At 44.5% G+C, this 25,632-nt stretch overlaps 1 long non-coding RNA gene across 1 annotated transcript; it reads right to left on the bottom strand.

The window, feature by feature from the left end:
- Window positions 1-12,970: 12,970 nt before the first annotated feature.
- LOC114222882 (uncharacterized) lies at window positions 12,971-23,966 on the bottom strand. The gene is made up of 3 exons (XR_003612031.2): window positions 23,828-23,966; window positions 20,696-20,903; window positions 12,971-13,714 (listed from the first exon to the last, which is right to left on the bottom strand). It is a non-coding gene; the product is annotated as an uncharacterized LOC114222882 (long non-coding RNA).
- Window positions 23,967-25,632: the final 1,666 nt, after the last annotated feature.

Here is a 25,632-nt window from a genome sequence, read left to right as displayed (position 1 = left end):
GAATTGTGTTAAACAAAAATTAATAAATAAACACTCCGGTTGCAAAGAAATAGAAACAGAAAGGTCAGGATACTAATGGCAAGTCGCTAATTGTGCTTGTTTAGCCGCGTCATAAAGCTTCACCCTTATTGGCCTGTCATCTTCACACCTCATTGAAAATCCATTAAAACAATGGCTGGGCCATTAACCCTGACTTGTAGGCAGAAGCTTCCCTTGGGCACAGTTTTGACTAGGGTCCTTTCATTAATACTGAGTGTAATTGCTTGCTTGTGAGCTGGGTAATTGTGATTACATACCACTATTTAAATACAGATGGGGAGCACCAAAGGCTCGATCTTTTCTGTGCATCTTTTTAATAATACAAGCGCAATCACCCCCCTCAGGCAAGATGATATATTAAAACTTGAATTTTTAGAACAGATAAAAGGCTGATGGCTCAATTTACAACAGACATTGCCATAGGATTTCTTAAATAGTGAGCTCCCAGAGCAATCAAAATTACTTGATTTATAAAATTTCAATTTGCTCACATTTTTTCCCATTTTACAACCTGAGCATAAAGGTTATATATGAAAAAGAAACAGAACTGCTAATGAGCACCCTAGTGACTGCTAAGTTAGAGAGCTAAAGGCTTGCATTTATAAGCAGGGTGGTCAGAAGGCATATTTTAAGGACACCTTGAAGATCAGCCTCAAAGACTGGGATAGGGCTGTGACCCGTCAGGATATGCAGGGCAGACAGGTGAGCCAAAGGGGGAACATCAATCCGAGAAGAGGGGCTAAAGAGAGCAGACCCCAGTCTGGAGCTACTATAAGTAGACACCCCATTGCATACAGAGGAGAAGGCCCTAGTTTCCTCCGTTCCCTAGCCATACACAGTGAGACAAACCTACCCAGCCCGCTTTAGATACTGCCTGATAAAGAGCTTGGGAGGACATTAAAGACCTTGCCCATTAGAACAGTGCCTTCTCTTTCGGACTTCATCAGCTTCCCTGGCTCTGCATTAAAAACCAGCCACATTGCAATGCTATCTTCCAGGTATGTGGCAACAAAGTCTCTAGGCTCGGTTGAGAGTCATTTGTTACTAATTATTGCTGAGAACTGGCTTTTGCTAATGATTTACTCTTTGGGTTGTGGTTTTCAGAGTAAATTCAAGGTTACTCCTGTGTTCATATCATGCTCACTCACTTGTATTTCCTTATGCTTTTGTGAGGCAGACAGAAAGGTGTAGAGATGCCATGCCAAGCACTACCCAGTAGCCTCCCCACACAGACGTGTGTCCATTTGTGACCATCCATTGTCCAAGCCAGAGGAAAAAGCCACCTCGCAGGCTGGCTCCCGGGATTTCATGCATCACACACCATTAGTAAAATGTGCACAAAAAGTGTGGGGCCCCGGAGAGGATTGCAAATGTTTTATTTGCAAATTAAGAACACTTGATCAATAATCTGTCATCTGCTATGACCATCATTTCATAGAAGAATGAATATATGAACACTGACAAAGTCAGTAGAATGACCTCCAAGCGTTCCTTCAGACAAGATAGGCAACAATCTTGCATTCACTTTATATATTAAAAAAACAAGGTTATGGTTCATATTTTTCTCGTTTTACGGCAGATTGGTGAAAATGTTCCTTGGGAACCCACAAACATCATTGCAACAACAGGGACAGACAGAGTTTAGAAACCACTCCCTAGACCTTCGCTGTCCAGTTCAGTGCCTGATAGTCACATGTGGCTGTTGAGCACCTGCAATGTGGCTGGTCTGAACTGAGATGTGATGTAATCGTAAAATTCACACCACATTTCAAAAACATAGTACAAAAAAAATGTATAATATGTTTTAGTAATTTTTATATTGATTACTTATTGAAATGATAATATTTTGGCTATACTGATATATCATTAAAATGAATTTAACATGTTTTTTACTTTATTAAAGATGGGACTAGTAGAAAATTTTAAAGATTTATTTATTTATTTTAGAGAGAGAGTACACAAGCAGGGGGAGGCAGAGGGAGAGGGAGAGAAGCCGACTCCCCAGTGAGCCGAGGCAGGGCTGGATCTCAGGACCCCAAGATCATGACCTGAGCCGAAATCAAGAGTCAGAGGCTTAACTGGCTGAGCTACCCAGGCACCCAGAGGCTACTAGAAAATATTAAATTGCTGTGTGGCTCACATTATATTTCTCTTGGACCGTGCTGCCTAGATGGTCAGCATCAGTTGAAGAATGTTATGTGCTGTGGAGGTCGATTACAACTTCTGATTTTATATATATATATATGTATATATATATATATATATATATGTATATATATATATTTGGCATTGAAAAATCAAATAAATATGACTTAGATTTGTGTTTCCACGCAGAGCAGGGAAGTTATGACTATGAGAATATTAATGTGTTCAAGACAGACTGGTCCTGGGGCAATTTTATTTGCTGTTCCAGACTATACATGTGATGCCCATTATAGCCACTAGAGGGCAGCAGCGTATATAAAAATGTGAGCTTTCCCCCAACCGTTAACTGAGTAGACCCGACAGGCAGAGCCATTACAAGGCAGGTACTCAGTTAACTATTAGAGCTGATCCTCTTTCCCTCCCTCTTAAATGTCATGCCTTGGGAAAAGGGAGAGACCGTGGAGGACTGTAAAGGGCCCTTAAACTCTAAGCAAAGCTCCTGGGTGGCTCAGTTGGTTAAGCAACTGCCTTCGGCTCAGGTCATGATCCCGGAGTCCTGGGATCAAGCCCCACATCGGGCTCCCTTGCTCAGCGGGGAGTCTGCTTCTCCCTGTCCCTCTGCCCCTCCCCCTGCTTGTGCTTGCTTGTGCTCTTTCTCTCTCAAATAAATAAATAAAATCTTTAAAAAAAAAAAAGCTCAGACAAAACAGCAATGCAGGAAAGCTATTCTGTATGAGAGAAATCATATTCAGAGGAGGATGTTCAAAGACCCAGGGTGGAGAATCAGGTTTACCGTCTTGGCTCTGCTACTAACAAAGTGAGTGGCCAAAAGCAAGTCACTGGGCCTTCGTTGCTTCCTCTGTGAAATGAGGTGGAGCAAGATGAGCTTTAATGCACCCCCCAACCGCAGCATCCTTACTTTGAAGAGTAAAAGCCTGCAGGCCTGGTCAAGGAGAGCAGTAATTATAAGACTTGCAGGCACAATGGTACTATAAGTTCATACTTTGAGGCCCCCTGTGCTCCAAACACTTAACAATAACATATAAAATACAAAAATTAAAAAAATTTAAACTCAAAGCCTTGCTTAAAAAAGATGAACATCTCTGAAGATCAGAACGACAGAGACACAACATTTTAAGCTGGATGATGCTGTGGGATTGTGAGTCTCCAGGGCAAGAAGCAGGCAGAGGTGATGAGGAGCTTTTCTACATGAGAAGGTGTCCCCGAACCAGGGACTGTGTGGGGCTCCACACCCAAGAACAAGGGGCTTAAAATACATAACTGCTTCCAGAGCTGAGGCTTACACCAAACTTCTTAGCCCTCCATGAAGAGGCACTGGTTCCCTGGCCCAATGACAAGATCAGCAGCATTCCCAAATTATGGCAGCATAGATACCTGAGCGGACAATAGAAAATCTGTTTCTGGGGTGCCTGGGTGGCTCAGTCGTTAAGCATCTGCCTTCAGCTCAGCTCATGATCCCAGGGTCCTGGGATCCAGCCCCTGCATCGGACTCCCTGCTCAGCAGGAAGCCTGCTTCTCACTCTCCCACTCCCCCTGCTTGTGTTCCCTCTCTCGCTGTGTCTCTCTCTGTCAAATAAATAAAAAAGAAAAAAGAAAAAGAAAAGAAAAGAAAATCTGGTTCTAAACTGGGGGCTATGGAAGCTAAGAGGAAGCAACGGTAAAACCACAAGTTTGGGGGCATGAGCATGAGAGAGATCAAAATTACTAATAATGACTCCCCCAAGTGAAAGACTAAGAAAGGCAGCCAAAACTTGCAAGTAAAAAATTGTAATGGCAGGAAGTGAATTCAACTCAGATGAAGTGAAATAGTAGGACAATAAAATATTGATTTTTAAAATAAGATTTCATTACTTATTCAGCAAATATTCTAAGCAACTACAATTTCCCAGGTACTCTTTTGAGTGCTGAGGATATAATAATAAAGAAAACAAGAAGAGAAGGGGGGAAGAGGCAGATTTATTTGAGAAAAGTATAGCTGAAAACTTTCCTAATATATGGAAGGAAACAGACATCCAAATCCATAAGGCACAGAGAACTCCCATCAGAATCATTCTCTCTCGCCCTCCCTTTGCCCTGCCACCTCTCATGCTCTCTCTAAATAAATAAATAAATAATTTAAAAAAAAAAAAGAAAGAAAGAAATCCCTAACCTACAAGGGAAGACAGATAAGATTAGCAGCAGAGCTTTCCAAGGAAACTCGGCAGGCCAGAAGAAAATGGCATGATATTTTCAACATACTGAATGAGAAAATATGCAGTCAAGAATATTTCATTCAGCAAGGCTATCATTCAGAATAGAAAGAGAGGGACAGGGTTTCCCAGACAAACAAAAACTAAAGGAGTTTGTGAGCACTAAACCAGCCCTGCAAGAAATAGCAAAGGGGACTCTTTGAGTGGGAAAGAAAGACCAAAGGCAACAAAGACTAGAAAGGAATAGAGAAAATCTCCAGAAACAGCAACTTAACAGGTAATACAATGGAACTAAATTTATATCTATCAATAATCACTCAGAATATAAATGGACTAAATGCTCCAATAAAAAGACATAGGGTATGAGAATGGATAAAAAGCAAAACCCATCTATATACTGCCTACAAGAGACTCATTTTTTTTTAAGATTTTATTTATTTATTTGACAGAGAGCACAAGCAGGGAAGTGGCAGGCAGAGGGAGAGGGAAAAGCAGGCTCCTCACTGAGCAGGGAGCCCAATGTGGGGCTTGATCCCAGGACCCTGGGATCATGACTTGAGTGGACCAACTGAGCCACCCAGGCACCCCAAGAGACTCATTTTAGACCTAAATCACATGCAGATTGAAAGTGAGGGGATGGAGAGCCATTTATCATGCTAATGGCCATCAAAAGAAAGCCAGAGTAGCCATCCTTATATCAGACAAACTAGATTTTAAACCAAAGACTGCAACAAGAGATGAAGAAGAGCACTATATCATAATAAAGGGGCCCATCCAACAAGATCTAACAATGACAAATATTATGCCCCCAACTTGGGAACACCCAAATATAAAGAAATTCATTGATAATAATATAATAATAATAGGGCACTTTCACACCCCACTTACAGCAATGGACAGATCATCTAAGCAGAAAATCAACAAGGAAACAAGGGCTTTGAATGACACACTGGACTAGAGGGACTTAATATATATTCAGAGCATTTCATCCTAGAGCAGCAGAATACACGTTCTTTTTGAGTGCGCATGGAACATTCAACAGAATAGATCAAATACTGGGTCACAAATCAGGCCTCAACAAGTACAAAAAGATTGAGATCATACCATACATATTTTCTGACTATTACACTCTGAAACTTGAAGTCAACCACAACAAAAAATTTGGAAAGACCACAAATACATGGAAGTTAAAGAATATCCTACTAAAGAATGAATGGGTTAACCAGGAAATTAAAGAAGAAAGAAAAAAATCATGGAAACAAATAAAAATGAAAACAGTCTGATCCAAAACCTTTGGGATGCAGCAAAAGCAGTCATTAAGAGGGAAGTATATACCAATACAGACCTACCTCAAGAAGCAAGAAAAGTCTCAAATACACAACCTAACCTTACACCTAAAGGAGCTAGAAAAAGAACAGCAAATGAAGCCTAAAGCCAGCAGAAGAAGGGAAATAATAAAAATTACAGCAGAAATCAATGATATAGAAAAAAACAAACAACAACAACAACAACAAAACAGTAGAACAGATCAAAGAAACTAAGAGCTGGTTCTTTGAAAGAATTAATAAAATTGATAAACCCCTAACCAGACTTATCAAAAAGAAAAAAGAAGGGACCCAAATAAATGAAATCATGAATGAGAGAGGAGAGATCACAACCAACACCACAGAAATACAAACAATTATAAGATAATATTATGAAAGGGGCGCCTGGGTGGCTCAGTTGGTTAGGCGTCTGCCTTCAGCTCAGGTCATGATCCCAGGGTCCTGGGATCGAGCCCCGCATCAGGCTCCCTGCTCGGCGGGAAGCCTTCTTCTCCCTCTTCCACTCCCACTCCCCCTGCTTGTATTCCCTCTCTCTCTGTCTCTCTCTTTCTCTCTCTGTGTCAAATAAATAAATAAAATCTTTTTAAAAAAAGATAATATTATGAAAAACTGTATACCAACAAATTGGATAATTGGAAGTAATTGATAAATTGCTAGAAACATATAAACTACCAAAACTGAAACAGGAAGAAATAGAAAATGTGAGCAAACCAATAAACAGCAAAGAAATTGAATCAGTAATCAAAAATCTCCCAACAAACAAAAGTCCAGAGCCAGATGGCTTCCCAGGGAAATTCTACCAAACATTTAAAGAAGAGTTAATACCTATTCTTCTCAAACTATTCCAAAACATAGAAATGGAAGGATAACTACCTAAACTCATTCTATGAGGTCAGCATTACCTTGATACCCCACAAAAAGGAGAATTACAAGCCAATATCCCTGATGAACATGGATGCAAAAATTCTCAATAAAATACTAGCAAATTAAATCCAATAGTACATTAAAAGACTCATACACCACGATCAAGTAGGATTTATTCCTGGGCTGCAAGGGTGATTCAATATTCACAAATCAATCAACAGAATACACCACATTAATAAAAGAAAGAATAAGAACCATATAATCTTCTCAATAGATGCAGAAAAAGCATTTGACAAAGTACAGCATCCATTCTTGATAAAACCCAACAAAGCAGGGATAGAGGGAACATGGCTCAACATCATAAAGGCCATATACGAAAGACCCACAGCTAATAACATCCTCATTGGGGAAAAACTGAGAGCTTTTCCTCTGTGGTCAAGAACAAGACCGGAATGTCCACTCTCACCATTGTTATTTAACATAGTACTGGAAGTCCTAGTTGCAGCAATCAGACAAAGAAATAAAAGGCATACAAATTGGCAAGGAAAAAGTCAAACTTTCACTATTTGCAGATGACATCATACTCTATGTAGAAAACCTGAAAGACTCCACCAAAAGATTGCTAAAATTTATACATGAATTCAGTAAAGTCACAGGATGCAAAATCAACATAGAGAAAACTGTTGCATTTCTATACACCAATAATGAAGCAGCAGAAAGAGCAATCAAGGAATTGATCCCGTTTACAATTGCACCCAAAACCATAAGATACCTAGGAATAAACACAACCAAAGAGGTTAAAGATCTATACTCTGAAAACTATAGAACACTTATGAAATAAATTGAAGAAATGGAAAAACATTCCATGCTCATGGATTGGAAGAACAAATATTGTTAAAATGTCGCTATGAAAATATCAACCACATTTTTCACAGAGCTACGACAAAGAATCCTAAAATTCATATGGAACCACAAAGACCCCACATAGCCAAAGCAATCTTGAAAAAGAAAAGCAAAGCTGGAGGCATCACAATTCCAGACTTTAAGCTATATTATAAAGCTGTAGTCATCAAGACAGTATGGTACTGGCACAAAAACAGACACATAGATCAATGGAACAGAATAGAAAACCCAGAAATGGACCCACCACTATACGGTCAATTAGTCTTCAACAAAACAGGAAAGACTACCCAATGGAAAAAAGACAGTCTCAACAAATGGTGTTGGGAAAACTGGGCAGTAACATGCAGAAGAATGAACCTGGACCACTTTCTTACACCATACACAAAAATAAATTAAAAATGAATTAAAGACCTAAATGTGAGACAGGAAATCATCAAAATCCTAGAGGAGAACATGGGCAGCAAGCTCTTTGACATTGGCCATAGCAACTTCTTACTAGATATGTCTCCAGAAGCAAGGGGAACAAAAGCAAATATGAACTACTGGGACTTCATCAAGATAAAAACCTTCTACCCAGCAAAGGAAACAATCAACAAAACTAAAAGGCAACTTTTGAGGGGTTCCTGGGTGGCTTGATTTTGGCTCAGGTCATGATCTTGGGGTCATGGGATTGGGCCCTGAGTCAGGCCCTGTGCTCAATGCAGAGTCAGCTTGAGATTCTTTCCCCCTTTCCCCCTCCCCCTTTGCTCCCCCGACTCTAAAATAAGTAAGTAAGTAAATAAATAAATAAATAAATAAATAAATAAATAAATAAAATCTTTTTTTAAATAAAAATAAAAAGCAAAAGGCAACCTTTGAAATGGGAAAAGATATTTGCAAGTGACATATCTGATAAAAGATTAATATCCAAAAATCTATAAAGAACTTATCAAACTCAACACCCAAAAAACAAACAATTCAGTTAAGAAATGGGCAGAAGACATGAATAGACACTTTTCTAAAAAGACATCCAGATGGCTAACAGACACATGAAAAGATGCTCAACATCACTCATCAGAGAAATACAAATCAAAACTATAGTGAGATATCACCTCACACCTGTCAGAATGGCTAAAATTAACAACACAAAAAACAACAGATGTTGGTGAGGATGCGGAGAAAGGGGAACCCTCCTACACTGCTGGTGGGAATGCAAGCTGGTGCAGCCACTCTGGTAAACAGTATGGAGTTTCCTCAAAAAGTTAAAAATAGGACTACCCTATGACCCAGCAATTGTACTACTAGGTGTTTACCCAGAGGATACAAAAATACAGATTTAGGGGAAACATGCATCCCCATGTTTATAGCAGCATTATCAATAATAGCCAAATTATGGAAGAGCCCCAATGTCCATCAACCGATGAATAGATAAAGAAGATGTGGTATAGGGGTGGCTCAGTTGGTTGGGTGTTGAACTCTTGATTTCAGCTCAGGTCATGATCTGAGGGTTGTGGGATCAAGCCTCATGCTCAGCAGGGAGTCTGCTTGAGATTCTCTACCTCTGTCCCTCTCCCTTCTCCCCACGCCCTCTTATTCTCTCTTAAATAAATAAATCTTTAAAAAAAAATGTGATACATACACACACACACACACACACACACACACTGGAATATTCCTCAGCCGTAAAAAAGTATCATGCTAAGCAAAATAAGTCAGTCAGAGAAAGACAAATACCATATGATTTCACTCATATGTGGTACTTAAGAAATGAAACAGATGAACATGGGTGGGGGGGGTAGAGCGAGGCAAACCATAAAACAGACTTTACCTATAGAGAACAAACTGAGGGTTGCTGGAGAGGAGGTGGGTGGGGGGATGGGTCAAATGAGCATTAAAGAGGGGCACGTGATGTGATGAGCACTGGGTGTTATACACAAGTGATGAATCACTAAATCCTACTCCTGAAATTAATATTACATACATATATATCTATATATATATTTGCTTTTTTATACTTTTAAAAATACATATCCTCTCTTTGTGCTGCATTATGGGTGATTTCATCAGTACTGCCTTCTAATTAATTAATCTCTCTTCCAATATGACTTCATAGTGTTCATCCAGTACTATTGAGTTTACTTACTTCAATGTCTATATTTTTCATTTCAATTGGTTCTTTTTTATAAGTTGCTTTTTAAAATTTTGCCTATTTGTTGTTTCATAAGTTATGTTTTATATATAGCTGTTAGTCACTCCTTTGTATCTTTGAGGATTCTCAACATTTCTTCATAGCACTTGTTACTACTTGACATATAATTTTAGCAATTGTCTGTCACTTCCATTAGAATGTAAGTTCCATGAAGGCAGTCACTTTGTTTTCTTTCTTAGTTTTGTTTTATTTGTTTGTTTCAATTTTTTAATTTAAATTCTAGTTAGTTAACAGACAGTGTAACATTAATTCCAGGTTTTCCAGCTATAAACAAAGAGGCGTTTACAGGAACCACACCCTTGGACTGAGGTCCCCAAGCCTGGCTGCACCCAGAAATCTGCTAAGGAGCTTTCAAACATACCAATGTCTTCCCCCAAGATTTGTATCCCATTGATCTCGGGAGCTACCAGGGCAATAAGATTTTTTCCCAGCTCCAGGGGGAATACTGTTGTCCAACCACAGCTGAGAACCAATGGCATAGAACTGGATAAGACAAAGGAAAACATTCTCGCTGAATGTGGCAACAGGGACCTGTCAGCCCCTCTCAAATGCCCGGACAAGCATTTTGGCAAACCTCAGAGGCCACTGTTCTGACAGCTTCGAGAACTGGTTCCCCTTTCCTTGAAGGAAAGAGGAAGCATAGAGTACTTGTCAGCAAAACTAACAACTCTCCCAGAGTGGAGGAGGGGAGCTTTCTCTTCCCTCGACCTGGACAGAATTAAAGGCCAGCATAGGGGTGATATGAGGAGACAGTCCCGTTCCTCCTGTGCATGGCCTCAGTAGGAAATGACCTAGACAACATTGGTTCTGTGAAACCTCATCCCCTTGGGTCTAGAAAGCGCTTCCCCCCTCCGCCTCTCTCCACCCCCCCAGCCTCCCTCACCCTCCCTCTCCCTCTCCCCACCCCCATCTCTGTCCCAGGGTTCTCTCCATCTTGAGCCGGCTCTTCACATCGTCCCACTGCCACCTCCTCGCTCGGCTCCCGCCCAGCACCCCCAGGCATCTGGCCCTTGCTCTAGCTCCCTGCTGCCCACCTACACCCTCATCCTTGCCATCCCCTGCCGGCTCAGGGTCCTGGGGCCTAATCTCCTTGGCCACTACCCAGGTGAACATCTGAGCTTTCAGCAGGCCTTCTGTGGACCACCTGCCCGTCTCACAGAAGGGATTCCTCCGACTTCGCCACGTGTTGACCAAAGCATCCTCCCTGCCATGTTCGTGACTCCCCGGTCACTGACTACACAAACCCCATCTTCTCAGCCAAAGCTTCGGGACTTCCTTTCGCCTGACCTCTCCCTGTCCCTCCCCATCATGGATGGTTGCTGGGCTCGGTCTCTCCACCCCACACACAGGAGCCTGCCAGTCCCTCCCTTCCTCTCAGGACTGACTGCAAACTTCAAACTGACCCAAACCCACTTCGTCCTCTCTTCTGAAAATTCCATCTTCCCCCCACCCACCAGCCACTCCCGCTTCCCCCTGCGCGGCCCTCTAGGTCCTCAGGGCTCTTCTGCCCCATGGACTACCTGCCTCGCCTGCCTTTTCTCTTCCCCCTTGATTCCATCTTGGGCCCCTAGTTGGAAGCAGAAACTGGAAGAACCATAAGGTGATTGTGCCCAGTTTGTCACTGGACTCGCCCCACCATGCCCAGTACCTAGCAGGTACCCACGAAAGGGAAGCTGCTGTCTGAGCAGCTCAGGAGAGAAAGAACATTCTAGCCAAGAGGGACAGCCTGCTTCCTGACAAGAGTCTGCCGCTCAGATATCCCCAGGACCACACACATCACTGAGATTTCGGGGCCAGTCCCACCTGCCAGGTAAGTTCTTTCCTTCACTGGACACAGAGGTACAGCCTTCTTGGGGCTCCCAGCGAAGTGGGGTGCACAGACAGGTAGACAACTGTGACGCTTAGGGAGCTGACGATTGTCCTGAAGCAGAAGGAAGGCAGAGGGGAAGACACCAGGGAGAAAGGGGACCTCCACACAGCTGGAGCCCCACTCTCCAGACTGATGCTTCTGGCCATGGCTCCCCCTCACCTCCCCCTCGGCCTCAGACTCCCACCTCTCCTGCATCTGCAGCTGCATCCCGGTTCCCTACCTGCCCCTCTGCTTTTCTCCCTCTGGCCCTTTTTCACCCCTGGTCCCTTCTGCTCCTGCAACTGTCACCACCCCAGTGCACCCCACACCATCCCATTCTCCTGGGCTCCATGCCACATAGCCAGCCGCCTCCTGTGCCTCCCCCATGGTCGCAGCCCTACTTCCTGTGTTGCACAAGCTCAGCATCTCTCCCTAGAAACTACGGACCCCTCTAGCCAGTAGTCCAAACACCATCGCTTGGAGCCACCATCCTTGATTCACCCTCCCCGAATCCAAGCTGTCGTCAGAGCCCGTCTATTCCTGCCCACCCCCTCCCTACCTTTGGCTCCCACTGGGGACACTGAGTCCAAGTCCCAGCCTCTCACTTGGCCTGTTCCCCCCCCCACCCCCCCCACAACACCCTCAGAATCCTACTGCTCAGTCCCACACAGGGTAACCAAAAAATCATCCTGCGACCTTGCCCTACATACGTTGTGGCCCATCTCTCCGAAAAACCTTCAGTGGTGTCCACTGCCCACAGGACCCTGCATTCCAAGATGCTCTCCTCCAGCCTCCGACCCCCTCCGCCATCCTATGTCTTCCTTCCTGCCTTCCTAACCCCCACGACTCAGTGACTCCACCAGACCTTGGAAGGCCTCTGGGTTTTCACTCATGTTGTTCCCCTTCCTGGAACACCCTCTCTCTCTCTCTATTGAGTGAGTGGAATCCTTCCTTTAGAGCTGGATCAAGCTCCACCTTCTCCAGGAAGCCTTCCTGAGAGCCCCAAGCATCAGCGTGCCCCTCCCCAGGCTCTCCTGTGGCTTTCTCGGGCCACCGGCTCGGGGCATCAGCTGCCTTGAGAGTTTGGATAGTTTCTCTGTGCACAGACCTGTCTCCTCACATACACAGTTAGTCCCTGGGGGTCTCAGAGCTTGCCTTTCACTGTGCTGGGCTGCATAGAACAGAGACTTTCTATGGGCTTGTGCTGATAGTACTCAGGGGGTCTGGTCAACAACTTGCTGACCCCATCCCCCTTTTGGAGAGTGGTTTTCAGAAGGCCTGAAGCCCACTCCTTCTTGTGATGCACCAGAGCAAATAGGACACTGGAATGACAGGAAAGCCTGCTGCTTGGTCCCATCCCCTCTAACCAGAGAGTACCATTTATGCTCAGAGCTCAGCGCTGAGCATCACAGGATGTCCCCAGGGAAGGAAAACAAGCCTCAGAAAGGGTAGTGAGAAAGATGCCCTCTCCTCTAGGGCTTAGAGCCAAAGTGGCTCGGAAGTCTTCAAGGGACCACACCTCCCCTTAGAGAAGAGGGCAAGGCCATAAACCCAACTCACCTGATCCAACTTCCTGCCAACCCATTCCCGCCCAGAGGCCCGAGGGGCTCTCCAGCCTCCTGGGCCTTCACGGATCTGTGGCAGGAGGCTTCGCACACCTCCCTTCCCGCTCTTAAATCAGAGCATGGTACATATTGGCTCACTGGCCACGGACGCAGTGATTGCTGCAGGTCGCTGTGGTGTGTGGGCGTTGCATGATTGTACAGATGGTGTGGTTGCTCCAGCAACTCATTGCTGTTGTTCGTTGTGTGATCGTACCGTGTGGTTGTTGCAATCACAGTGGCGGGGGAGTTTTCGGTCCTCATGGTCGTGTGCCTGTTGCCACTGCTGCCGGCTTGTTGAGGGTATTCCGGCTCCTTCATCACAGCCTGAGGGGGAGGCCAGCCACGGGGAGGGGTGGTCTCTTGCCCCTTGACACTCTCCCATCTCACGGCCTCAGGCTGTGCCCAGGCGAACAAAAGGGGACAGGCAGAGAGAGGGGATCTTCTCTGGGTGAGCGGCTCCAGCCCCTGGTGGTGATGTCCAGCACGGCTATGCGGGCCACTCACCCAGAGCTGGGCCAAGTCCAAGCACTTGAAAGCCTGAAGGTCCTCCTCTGCGCAGCACCACCTCTAGCCCCAAGAATACTTTCCTGTGCAGAAACACATTATCTGCATCAGCAAAAATAGACCTTGCCCCATCCCACTGCCCTGAGGCTGTCAAGCAAGCCCAGCCAGACTGAGCTGATAGCCCTGGGGTCGGGAGGGGGAAGAGAAAGCAAGCGAACATCTGTAGGAGGAGGCCCGTGGGAAGACATGTCTCGCCTCAGATCACAAGCAGAGGGCCCAGCCTGATGCCCACCTGATGCCCAGCTCTGTGGTCTTGGACCTGAACTCCGCATGAGGCGGCGGGCTGGTTCAGCCCTCACCTCTACCTACCACCGTTCTGAGGGCCCCATGAGCAGATCAGAGCCGGCCTGAGGCCATGTGGTTTCCCCAGCTTGGCAGGCAGAGACACTCAGTCCTTGGTGCCCAGGACAGGACTTTACATCTGCCTCGGGGAACCTGGGTCTTGGGCAATATATCCCTTCCCCTGAGCTCTGCTCCCAGTCAGAAACGTTTGCTTTAAACGTATTAGTAGGTAATACTTGACATGGTCCAATAGCCACATGTACAGAAAGGGAATACAGTGAAATACACCCTCCCACACCTCTCCCTTAGCCACCAGAGATAGTTTATGGATATTATAAGCAAATATGCCCATGTATCCATACAAAAGAACATGGCATGTGGGAAGAATGCAAACTCTGGAGCCAGACTCCCTGCGTTTGAGACCCAGCACTGCCCGGTACTAACTGGTCCATGACGTCGGGCAGCCTCTCTGTGCCCCAGTTACCCCCATCTGCACAGCAGGATGTAATCATAGTACCTGCCGCATAGGACGAGGGTGAGGTTAAACAACGTCTTAGCTCTCGCTGTAATGGATATTGTTTTCTTTCCTGTTTTACAGAAATGATAGCACACTGTTTTGCACATACTATTCTGCACCTTATTTTTTTCACTTTCAAGTGGATCTGTAGCTCATCCCCCCATTAGTACATAAAGAGTTTCCTTGGTCTACTTTAGGGTTGCATAATATTTCATTGGCTCAGTGCACCATAATTTATTTGGACGATCCTTTTTTTGATGGACATTTTGGCGGGTTCCCATATTTTACTCTTACAAACAATGCTGCAGTGAATAACTTTGTACATACTTTCTTTTGTTCGAAAGTGATTAGGATAAATTCCTACAAGTAGAATGTTAGTCAACGGGTATGTGCGTTTGTCACTTTTTGCAATCCATAAAGCTTGCACAGATTCAATATGCCATAAGCAACATATAAGACTTTCTGTTCCCCATGCTTGTACCAGCAGAGTGCACAAACAAATGTTTTATCTTTGTTGATTTGGTAAGTGAAAAACAGTAAATGCTATTTCTCTATAGTTTTATTTTGTATCTCTTAATATGAGTAATGTGAAGCATCTTTTTATACATTTATAAATCATTTATGTTTCCTTTTCTGTGAACTTTCTGTTCATATCTTTTGCTATTTTCTTATTACCCAGTCATTCTTCTTATTGATTAGTAAAAGGTCTTTATGTATTAGGAATGTCACCATATTTTTCCTGGTTTGGCATTACTCTGTAGAATTTGCTCTTGCTGGTTTTCCATACGTAATTTGGCGGGGGGGGGCAGAGGGAGAGGGAGAACTTTTTATTTTTAAGATTTTTTTTATGTATTTGAGAGAGAGTGAGTGAGATAGAGAAGGAGCAGGGGGAGGAGCAGAAGCAGACTCCCCACTGAGCAGGAACTCCGGGATCATGATCCGGGCAGAAAGGAAGAGGCTTGACCAACTGAGCCACCCAGGCACTCCAAGAGTGAGAATCTGAAGCAGGATCCATGCCCAGTGCAGAGCCCAATCTCACGACCCTGAGCCAAAATCAAGAGTTGGATGCTTAACCAACTGAGCCATCCAGGTGTCCCTCCATACAGAATCTTTAATGCAATAGAAGTTATCGTCTGTTTTCTTTATGACTTTTGTGTCTTATGGCATACTTTGAAAGTTCTCCCGCATTCCAAAATAGTCATTAGATTACTTCTTAATCTCCCACAGTATCTTCTAGCATTTTAAAAAATTTAAATCACTGATCTCTCCGGGTATGTATCCTGATATAAGAAGTTAGGTATGAAGCCAACTTAATTTTTTTCCAGATGGCTACTCAGTTGTCTCAACACTATTTACTGAATAATTCATCTTTTTTTCCCAATGATTTGAAATGCCATCATTTTCATAAGTTAAATTCCCAATAGGTTTTGGTCTATTTCTGGAGTTCCTATTTTGTTCCAACTGCAAGATGTCCTACACTATTTTAATTATTATAGTTTTACGATATGCATTAGAACTTATAGGGCTAGCTTTCCATTCACTTTTCACCTTCTTTTTCCATGTGAACTATCGGTTTTTTTGGGATTTCTATTCACTTATAGGTTAACTAAGGAGAAACTAACATTGGTTGTTGATTCAGTTTGGCAGAATTATACTTTTTCAGGAAAGTATCCAATATGTCAGGTTTTTCAAACTTAGGGGGTTCCCAAGACCATGCTTAGGTTTAACAATTTATAGAAAGACTCACAGAACTCACTGGAAGCTGTTGTGCTCACGGTTACAGTTCGTTACGGTGAAAGGATGTGGATTAACGCCAGCCAAGGGAAGAGATGCACCAGGCAGAGTCCAGGAAACTTCCAAGCACTGAGTTTCCAGCTCTTCTGGTGGACCCATGGCCAGCACTACTCTCCCTAGCAACAACATGCAAACATACAGAGGACTGACAGCTGGGGAAACTCACCTGAGTGTCCAGGGTTTCTACTGGAGCTCAACCACACAGACATTACTGACTGTCCATGTGGCTGACCTTTAGAGCAGAGCAGAGCTAGAGTGAAGAGCATGCAGCCCAAAGCTCCCATCCTAAATCACATTGTTAAACTGTTTGGTGGGGCCTGAGGCCCCCAGGTAAAGTAGGACATTCTTATCAGGCAGGACATTCCAAGGTCCTAGAGATTATGTCCCAGGAGCCAAGGACAAAAGCTAGATATCTCTTTGAGTAATGTTCATTTTTTTACAACACAAGTTTTTTAAATGTATTTACATGGAGTTGAGAAAAATAGTCTCTAAGGTTTCTTTTAATTCCATCCACCTGTGGTTATTTTCCCCTTAGCCCTTCTTTTTTGTGCCATTTTCCTTCTTTTCTCTTGACAAGGTTAGCCAACAATTTATAAATCGTGGGTTTTTTTGTTTTATTTATTTATTTATTTGACAGAGAGAGAGAGAGAGCACAAGCAGGGGGACTAGCAGGCAGAGGGAGAAGCAGGCTCCCCATTGAGCAGAGAGCCAGATGTGGGACTCGATCCCAGGACCCTCGGATCATGACCTGAGCCGAAGGCAGATGCTTAACCGACTGAGCCACCCAGGCACCCCTATAAATCGTGTTTTTTAAAAGAATTAGCTTTAAGTTTATTTGTGAGTTACTTGTTATAATTTATTAATTATAAAACTTTTTTGTTGTATAATTTATTGATTTCTGCTTTAACATTTATTAATTTCTTCCTTCTGCTTTCCTTAGGTTTATTGCCTTTTTTCTAACTACTTCAGTTGGATGCTTATTTCATTTTTCATTCCTGTTTAATTTTTTATTAATTCATTATAAGACTATGTATTAGTCAGGGTTCTCTAGAGACACAGAATCTCTAGGATATATAAAGAAATTTATTCTAAGGAATTGGCACATGCAATTATGGAGGCTAAAAAGTCCCCCAAGATCGTCAGACAGCAAGCTGGAGCCCCAGGAGGGACGGTGATGTAAGTTCCAATCCAAGTCCAAGTTCAAAGGCAGGAAAGGATGATGTCCCCACTCAAAGATAGGCAGGCAGAGAGAAAGAATTCTTGCTTAGTCTTTTTATTCTATTCAAGCCTTCAACAGATTGGATGGGGCCCACCCATATCGGGAAGAACAATCTGCTTTGCTCAGTCTGCCAATTCATGTGTTAACCTCACCCAGAAACACCCTACAGAAACACTTAGAATAATGTTTGACCAAATATCTGGGCACACTGTGGTCTATGCAAGTTGACACATAAAATCTCACTATGCATTCTTCTCTGGACGCTGTTCTAGTTGTATCTCCTAAGTTCAGATAAGTAATGTTTTTACTATTTTCATTTCATATATAATCATTCCATCTTGAAGTCCCTTGTAGCTTATGGCAGGGATGTTTTGCTACTAAATTTTGACTAAGCCATGAGTACACTGACTTGCCCTTTTGTATAAGGTTGATCTGATTCTCATAGGTCAAGACAAATGTGAACCAGGACCTCCTTGGGGCCCAGATGTTGCTTTGAAAGGGTTCTCTCAGAACTTGAAAAATTCACTTAAATATCAATGGAAACACATACCTTTTTGCCTAAATGAGTCTCTTAATAACCAAGGTCAAGAGCTCCCCTGTTGAGGGCGCCTGGGTGGCTCAGTCATTAAGCATCTGCCTTCGGCTCAGGTCATGATCCCAGGGTCCTGGGATCGAGTCCCACATCGGGCTCCCCGCTCAGTGGGAAGCCTGCTTCTCCCTCTCCCACTCCCCCTGCTTGTGTTCCTGCTCTCACTGTCTCTCTCTGTCAAATAAATAAATACAATCTTTAAAAAAAAAAAAAAAAAAGAGTTCCCCTGTTGAATCCAAAAGGGGGAAAAAAAGTCACCACTTCTCTCTTATCCAAATGATCATAAATCAAAATATTATTAACAAAAATTATAATCGCTACCATAATGCCAACTAAAATGTTTCCAGTGTCTTATACATGTCATCTTATTTAATTTTTGCATGAGTTCTTAGAGATATCATACTCTACATCTTAAAGATGAGAAATAAGCCTCAAAGGGTATATATATATATATATATATATATATATATAATGTTGCTTAACATCACACCTCCTTTTAAGCAAAGGAGCTAGGATTTCATGCTGGTTGTGTCTGATTTAAAGCTATAGGAAAGCTGTAGTTAAAGCCAACTTTAACTCTTTATCTTGTTCACATCTACTCACTGATCCCTCCCCAACTCCACCCCCCACTCACCCCCCAACCCCCCCGGGCAGGCTATGTGTTCCAGGGTCCCTAGGAGATTACTATACATAACTTAGAAATGCCTTCCAAGGCTGAGATGGAGGGCAGCTTGCTTTGGCCCTCTGTAAGTTTGTTAAAGATCACACAGTGTCTCCCCTTCCTGATACACAGGTGGTGCCGCAAGATCTGATTAAATGTTAGACGTCTATTAGGTGCATGCGAACCCTTTGGTCTCACCACAGTGCCCTTCTGCAGAGTCCCTTGTTCTATAAAATTTGTAGATTGAGGTCCAGACTTTGTGGAGAATAACTCTGCAAGTGGATCACCACCTGCCTGATCCCCGCCCCCCATCAGTAAGTTACCCCAAACAAAACTGTGTGTAAACTGTATTGTGTGGCCTCCTTCATTTTTCAGTCTCAAACTGCCTTCTCAGTTTGGGGAATACTTTACAGTCCCTCCCCCGCCTTCTAACAAAAGCCTATGCATTTTTTCAGGAGGGCTTCCTGTCTCCCCTCTGCCCCAGCTTGTAGCAATAAGATGGTTCTACCTCCTTTGGCAAAACTTACTTTCCAGGCGGAGAGAGTACATCTGCTATAGTCCACTGTCGATTAGGGAGAAGTCCAGCCCGGAATTCTGGGACTGAGACACAGCAGGCCACCAGCCATGGAAGGCCTTTGCCTGCAGAAGCCATATGGATGAAGAAAATTCTGAGCCAAGCACTAATGAAGAGAAAGGAGAGGGAAATCAGGGCGGGGGCTGAGAGAGTGGGGTTAGGCACAGCTGCTGCAGGAGGGGGCTACTGACCATGGCGCTTGCATGTGCCGGACACACCCATCACTCGTGCCAAGCCCGTCGAATTCAACTCAGCTGTCTGGCAACTGCCCTCTAACAAAATGAGCAAACGACTTCCCATGCTGAAGGCTTCAGTTGGTGTCCTTGGCCAGGTCTCAGCGGCAACCAGAACAGACGACCACATGGGGGCTGGAGGCCCCGGTGGCAGCTACCAGAGTCCACTGGCCCGGCTCAGAGCACCTGCCAACTGGGCGCGTTATCAGAACCCTGCTGCAGAGCGATAAGGGACGTCCTGATCCAGCCCCTAGAAGAGCAGGGCTTTATATAGCAGCCTGTGTGGGCTGCAAGGGAATGTCCTGGCTCAAGGCCTCCCTAGCCCAAGCAGAGAGGGGAGTGGGTGGATGAGAAGAAGGGAGCTTATAAATAACCTCAGTCGTGCTGATGGGCTCAGCATGCATCTTAGCAAGGCCTGAGATCCTGGGGAGGAGGGGTCACCTACAGATCATTTTTATCTTCTTCATACTCCTCTATATGTTCCAAGTTCTCCACAACGAACTTGAGCTCCTCTCAGAGTCAGCAAACATGAATACGAGTTTTAAAAAAGTAAAAAAGAGAGGCACAAAAGGAATTCCTTCCGCTAGGAATTCTGGTGACCATCTTCCCCTCTGCTCCTGGGTCCCCAATCCTGGACCAGCCCTCTCCCCTCTTCTCCGATCTCTCCCAGAGGAGTCCTCCAGGTGCTGGCGGGGACTTTCCTTTTCCTGCTCCCCCAGGGTTCCTGCATTCTCGTACCTTCCCTGCCCCCACCAGTTCAAATGTCACTGTTCTTGGCTTTGTTGTCTTTAGATAAGGCGTCCCTGTTCCTCATTTCTGCTGGGGTGAGAAAGGTCACTCAAGGATGTCTGTCCTGCCTGCTTCCGGGCCCCCTAACACTAGCTTAGTAACAGGGGGAGAAAAAGCAACGATATTCCTGTAGAAAATGTGTTTTGCACTCTGTGCCTCAGATTCCTTGTCTGTAAAGTGGGGGTGATAATAGCACCTGCCTCACAGAAATGTTTTTAAGAATCACATAAGACAGTGGATGCAAAGTGCTTGACCCATTGGAAATGCCCATTTAAATATTAACTGATTATCAGTCCACCATGCCTCCTTCTCCACACCCACCCACCCCCTGGAGGACCAGACTTACCAAACTTGGCCACCATGACTTCCATTGTTTCCAAAAATAATTGTTCCCAGGAGGTGTGAGGATTCACCATCCTGACACTGGCACTGATTCAAAGCAGGAGTTCTAAAAATGCTTTGAGAGGTGACAGGCTCCTTGGAATAATAGCCTTCAAAGTGCTTCCTTATAAGGCAGGAGTCCTCATTGGGATGTGTGAGTCATGGCAGGGCTGCTAGATAAACAGATAAAAGAATAAACATGTTGTTACTTTGTAGTGACGACCTCATGGAGGCTGAGTTCAGCTATCTCATAACCCTAGGACAATTTTGAGGAGACAAAAGTAGGTGAGGTATCAGCCGATCCCTATTTTTTGAGCAAGTGCTTTGTGCCAAAAGGCACACCCAGCAAACAGGATATGATCCTTGGCAGGTGATAAGGTGGCAAGTCTGGAAGAGACTCTCCACTGGGTTCTGGAGGTCAGAGCAGGTCTCGTAGAGAAAATGAACATCATCGATGGCACCACGCCTGGTAGTTCCTGATGGGATCGGGTTGGTTTGAGAGAAGGAGTCCCACATGTTCACGTCAGCAAGGCATGGCACACACCTACGTACACCATCTTGTTTGGTCCTGACAACAGTATTGTGTGGTGTTGTCGTTCCCATTTTACAGAACAGAAAACAGTGGCTCAGAGAAGCCAGAAGTAGAATTCAAAGTTCTACCTGCTCTGCGGTCCATGGGCTTGCTTCCATCACCTGGCACCTCTAAGACCTCCCATAAATCTGGCTCCCAGGATAGACATGGGCTGTCTGTGACCAGCAGTGGTGCTCTCATTCCAAGGCTGTGGCCTCCCAGTAGAGAGGATGCTGCCCAGAGTGGCTAGCAAATTCTTTGGAGATATATCAACATTGCATTGCCAGCCAATATCGTGGGAGAAGATGGGATGACTTCTAAAGCCTGGATCAAAATAATAATTTTGCCTCCATTTTATAGCTTTAAATATTTAAGCCCCTCCTTCCACTTAGTAGTATTTTCTCCCAGTTCAGAAACTCACCCAATTTATCACCATAACAACCGATAATGAGCAGCATGAACTTTTCAGGAATGACATCAGAAAAAGATAGGAATAATGTTCAAAGGTGACCTTTGCCCCCAGCTTTAAATCATCAGGACTTGAAAGATTTTTATGACGTAACAAAGAGCACCTGCTGGTTAGCGCTGGAAAATTCCCCAGATGCACCTGGGTGCAGCTGATACTATCGTCTAAAGGACTGATCTATCATCCATGTCCTTTGGTGTCATGCCCAAAGTCCACCAATGGCGATATTACACAAAACCCAAGTGTCATATTTCTGAAGGCATCAACAGGCAATTATTGAACGCCAGGTTCATGGTTCTTAAAACCAGTCTGAAATTATAATCCAGAATTCTTAACTTTATCACAACGCAGACTGTATAACTATATCCTAATCATGAAAGACAATGCGAAAGCTCTTTGAAGGGATAGTGTTATGGACTGTTGCATTCCCCCTCACACCCCCACCAAAATCCCTATGTTGAAATCCTAACCCCCAATATGACTGTATTTGGAGATAGAGCCTTTCAGGAGGTAATTAAGGTTCAATGAAGTCATTGAATCAGAGTGGGGCCCTGATTCCATAGGACTGGGGTCCAATAAGAAGAGGAAGAGCGACTGGAAACCTTTCTGTCTGTTTACACGTGCACAGAAAAGAGGTCATGCGAAGAGGACCCAGCGAGAAGATGTTGTCTGCGAGCCAGGAAGGGAGGCCTCACCAGAAAGCAACCCCAATGGCACACTCATCTTAAGCTTCCAGCCTCCAGAGCTGTGAGAAAACACATCTCTGTGGTTAAGCTGCCCAGTATTTTGTTATGGCGGCCCAAGCGAAGACAGGAACTCAGGCTGTAAGGGAGCCGTAACACCAGAACCCAGGGGATCAGGGCAGAGTACGGGGTATAGGCCATGGCAAGTTGGCCTCAGACTTCTGCCCTTCTGCTGAGAGCCCTGTGTTGGGGAGAACTAGAAAGAAAGACCATCTCTCTTCCACGAACTGAGTAACACTAAAGCTGACCCAGGAAGTGTGACTTAGGTACACAGTAAGAGAGGACTTCCCAACCCTGCTTCCAGAATGAGGCACACTTGCCTTCCCAGGTGCAGGCAGAGCTGCATCCCTGCAGGCTCCCCGCTGAGGGCCCTGCCCCACTAAGCTGAGCGCTCAGCTGAAGCCAATGACAATCTACACTCTCCAGAGGCAGCCAGCCTCTAAGAGAGAGTCAGGGAGGGACTGAGCCAGGTACCCTCAGCCCCTTTTCCCAAGCTCACTAAGCAGTTAAATGACAAAGGAGAAAAGAGGAAGGCAGAGAGAAGCCAAGAGTGTTACCCTAATCCAACTCCCTCCATATGGAAACATGAAGAGAGAGGAAAGAAAGTTCCTCTCAACACTCAGCCCTGTTCTATTCCAGGCAAACACATAGCCCTCTTCAAGTCTCTCCAATACAGTAGGATGTGTGTCTGGCTTTCAACTCAACAATAAAATTCACAACTCGCATAGAACCTCCCCTTATTACACACATACCCGTACACACACACACACACACACACACACACACACACACCCCTAAGCAATCCTGGGACACGTCCCACATGGAAGGTAAAAATGTCTAGTTGCTGAGGATGCATGAGCTACCTTGTGGCCCTATTTCAGAAGGGGTCAGTGAATATTTGTTGAGCGTGGCTTGCACTCTTGCAGCAGTCTGAATCCAGGCACGTCCTCTTTTGCTGGAAGATGGGTCCATTCATTCATTTTTTTTATTCAACAGATATTTGCTGAATGTTTACTATGTGCCAAGCATTGCGCTAGGCTGATTGATCAGGAAAACAAGAAGCCAGAGATACTGGCAAACAGCAGCCCTAAACCAGCTCTTTGCCCAGGCCAGACACCTGCCCATAGTCCCTGTCTCCTCCCCATCCCTCAACCTCCTTATATCCAGTCAACCACCAAGTACTGACATTCTATTCTTCATGTATCAAAACCCCTCTACTTCCCATCCTCTCTCCTCTTCCTTGGTCTTGGCTATCATGTTCTCTTCCTTAGATTTTTGCAGCGACCACTTAATTGATTTTCCTGTTTTCAGACTTACTTTCATCCAGTCGAACTGCACCACCACAGTGCGTAGTAAGAAGGCCTCACCTAAAGAGAGATCTGCCCTTTGGGCTCCTGGGAGGTAATCCCTAAACTTGCAATTTTCACAGCAAGAGGAGTGTCTTTGTTATTCAAGGTTGGCCCTTCCTTTCTGCTAACAAGATGAGTCAGGGTGGGGCCAGCCCTATCTGACAGACCAACCATGTGATTTGTGGTTGGGGCTTTAGGCCATGTGACAGCCTGACCTCCAGGGAGGAGAAGGAGCCTGGAGATTAAGTTCAACCATGTGGGCAATTATTCAATCAATCATGCCTAGGTAATGAAGCCTCAATAAAAACTCAGGCCACTAAAGCTTGGATGAACTTCCCGGGTTGGCAATACTTGTGCGTATTCATCTAGAGATGCTGGGAAGCGGTGCATCCTGAGGACACAGAAGCGTCACGTTTAGAACCCTCTCAGGGTCCACCCTCCTGCTTCCAATTACTTGTATCTTTGACTAATTCCAATTTGTATCTTTTTATTATAATAAAAGTCTACTCCTGTCCACAATAGCCAAACTGTGGAAAGAGCCAAGATGTCCATCGACAGATGAATGGATAAAGAAGATGTGGTCTATATACACAATGGAATATTATGCAGCCATCAAAAGGAATGAGATCTTGCCATTTGCAACGACGTGGATGGAACTGGAGGGTGTTATGCTTAGTGAAATAAGTCAATCAGAGAAAGACATGTATCATATGACCTCACTGATATGAGGAATTCTTAATCTCAGGAACAAACTGAGTGTTACTGGAGTGGTTGGGGGTGGGAGGGATGGGGTGGCTGGGTGATAGACATTGGGGAGGGTATGTGCTATGGTGAGCACTGTGATTGTGCAAGACTGTTGAATCACAGATCTGTACTTCTGAAACAAATAACGCAACAGATTTTAAGAAAAAAGAAAAAGAAGAAGATAGCAGGAGAGGAAGAATGAAGGGGAGTAAGTCAGAGGGGGAGATGAACCAGGAGAGATGATGGACTCTGAAAAACAAACTGAGGGTTCTAGAGGGGAGGGGGGTAGGGGGATGGGTTAGCCTGGTGATGGGTATTAAAGAGGGCACATTCTGCATGGAGCACTGGGTGTTATGAACAAACAATGAATCATGGAACACTACATCAAAAACAAATGATGTAATATATGTTGGTTAACATAACAATAAAAAAATTTTTAAAAAAAAGTCTACTCCTAAGTATAAAACTTGCCTAAATATCAAATTATCAACTGTGAGGGTAGTCATGGGAACCCCTGAATTTGCAGCCAGATGCTATGATGAGTAGGTAATCCTGGGGACCCCCAAACTTGGGGCTGGTGTCTGAAGTAAGGGCAGACTTATGGGGACTGTGCCCTTCACCTCAAGTTGGCTAACTCACCCTACACAGCCAGAGGGGTTTTCTAAAATGGGACTATGATCGCATCCCGTATCTGCCTAAAACACGGGAGGGATGTCTCCTTTTCTCTAGGATGAAGTCCAGATGCCTAAATATGGCTTCCAAGACCTCTGATGATTTTGCCTCCACGTAACTCTTCAGTCGCATGTCCCCCATTCCTCCTCAAATTTGGTATTCCAGCCACATTGAGCTACTTGCCACTCCCTAAGTGTTCTCATTTTTCCAGATCTTGGAACACATGGCCCCTCATCCTATAACATTCTCTCCTCTCTGACTTTCTACCACACCCCTTCTCTTAGTTAACTCCCACCAGTCCTTCAGGTCTCAGCTTAGATGTCACCTCTTCTGGGAAACCTTTCCATATACCCTCCA

This window comes from Eumetopias jubatus, unplaced genomic scaffold, assembly GCF_037043125.1.
Source record: "Eumetopias jubatus isolate StellerSeaLion01/CBP00866 unplaced genomic scaffold, mEumJub1_p1.0 scaffold_12, whole genome shotgun sequence".
NCBI lineage: Eukaryota > Metazoa > Chordata > Mammalia > Carnivora > Otariidae > Eumetopias > Eumetopias jubatus.
Note: the sequence above shows the minus strand (reverse complement) of the source record. Positions and strands in the feature narration are given on the sequence as shown.